Below are 2,428 nucleotides of genomic sequence, written 5' to 3' on the forward strand. Positions count from 1 at the left end.
CATGCACAAAAGTGCTTTCATCAAATGCACTAGAGTGGAATCTTCCATCTCTCCCTAGCATGGCCCAAAACCGGTCAATCTTTGCTTCCTGAGGAAGATCTTCACTGCCAAGCTTCTTGGTAGTCCACTACTTCTTCTCGGAGGCTATCCAGGTCCAATTGCAGCTGCGGCTTGGAACTTACAAGCGTAGTTCTTCATCTTACTCGTTGTCGGCGTCGCCACGGCTGTATCTTCCTCGTTCTTCTGCTTCGTCTCCTTGTTGTGTGCGCAGTTGTGCACTCTCTAAAAGCCCTAGATGTTATTGTCACATATGCATGTACAGTAGATGGCAGTATTGTCCTGTTTAAGAGTGTCACAACATTGCTGTTTACGGCAGACGAAGTGCTTTACGGTAGACGAAAACGTGACTGCTGTTGTTGTGTGTTGTTACCGCGCTGGGAGGACGTTAATGAAACTGCCTAACAATAAACCCACATAAGAAACCAAGAACTCGCCCTCAATCATTCTACAGTTATAACGTGATTGGGCAGGCACGCTGTTTATATTGTGGGAAAGCGGACATGAAAGAAGGCTGTCCTCACTCAGGTTCGCATGGAGCTGGAGGCCACGCCCCCTCCAGCTCCGCCTGAATTTCGGGAGATTTTCGGGAGAAATTTTTTCCCGGGAGGTTTTCGGGAGAGGCGCTGAATTTTCGGGAGTCTCCCGGAAAATCCGGGAGGGTTGGCAAGTATGAAGTGTTAACATGTGCTCAATGTTTTCTTACCATTATTGCTATGTTGTCTATTACCATTGTTGGTATTTTGTCTATTACCATTGTTGGTATATTCATTCTTCCTACATTGTTGATACAAATTATTGTTACAGTGTAATAATTATTGTTACCTTTGGTAATGCCACTATGATACAACATGTGTATTATAATCCTCAAACAAAGTAACAGTGAAACTCAATGGAGTAATCACTGAATGGAGAACTCGGGGAGGGATTAAATAAGTTATCTTCTTCCCACTCCCTTTCAGGCAAAACTGGACAATCATGCATTACATACTGTACATTACCTTTTGCACTATATTAATTTATTTTATTATGTGTTGTCAACTTTGTACTTTTTTTATGTCATTGCCTGGAATAAATAAATAAATGAAAAAAAAAATGAAAAATTGTCATTTCTGTGTTAATAATATTTATTTCACTAACTGCTTCTTTAATATCACTTTTACTATCTTATAAGTACATATCCTATTTGCTGATGTTGTTCTATTGTTTATGTTGTTGTTGTTGTATTGTTGTGTTTGCTATTGTTGTTGTCTCTCTGTCTTATCCCCCTCTTGTCCTCACAATTTCCCCCTCTGTCTTCCTTATTTTTGTCTTTCTAACCCCTCCTGCTCCGGTCCAAATTATAATATAAATCCATTAAATAAAGTCAAATACAGATAAGGCAAAAATAGAAGTATACCACACTTCTCTTATCTAAAGTAAATGTGTAGAGCATATATAGATCATTTACATCAACTATATGATTTGCCCGAGTGGCTGAACAGGACAAAAATAAATACAAATGTAAAAAACTTCCGGTGCTTATCGTGTTGCGCGTCACTAGTACTTGAAATTCAAAGCCCAAATTTTTGGGTTCAGACCAATGTCAGAGATGAAATGTTGGAAAGTTTTTAAACTTTTGTTTTAATAAAAATTGTTCAGCATAATAATGAAAAAAGTAGATAGTTCATTGTGTTACTGAAGGTAATTATATTCATATGGTGCTGGGATACCCACGATTTCAGCCTTTCAAAGCTCCTCTTGGACCACCAATGTTTGACCTCGGTATTTGCCAAATCCTGGTAACGGCCCTGCTAATAAGAAGAAGTAACACATCTATTGGAGCTATGCAGACCACCCATCCAGCGACTACAATGAATTCATTGAAAAGAGTGGATAACGAGAGCATGCGCAGTACAGTTTGCAGGGGTTTTGTTCCGAGTCCCCCAGAAAATGGTGAAAAAACGTAAAAAAAATTGAAACAGCAATAAAGTGTCCTATAAATGCTTATTTGAAAAATAAATAAATTATGACATGTCTGGTGTCTCTCTCACGGTATTTTTAATGAAGTGGTACACATTAAGAAACAATTACAGCTGCAACACTCTTTTTATTTCATGCAGATAGCGCGATCAGACCACTTTCTAATAAGTTACTTTTAAAAAAATTTACAGTGCAATTTAAAGCTGAAAAAACGAAGAATTCGCCTGCAACTATTTATTTGATAAATTACTCCTCTGCTTTGATTATCGCATAAAATAAGCAGACACACACACACACACCTTCACCTTAAAGGCCTACTGAAATGCGATTTTCTTATTTAAACGGGGAAAGCAGGTCCATTCTATGTGTCATATTTGATCATTTCGCGATATTGCCATATTTTTGCTGA

This window comes from Nerophis lumbriciformis, linkage group LG35 (genome assembly GCF_033978685.3).
Source record: "Nerophis lumbriciformis linkage group LG35, RoL_Nlum_v2.1, whole genome shotgun sequence".
Classification (NCBI taxonomy): Eukaryota; Metazoa; Chordata; class Actinopteri; order Syngnathiformes; family Syngnathidae; genus Nerophis; species Nerophis lumbriciformis.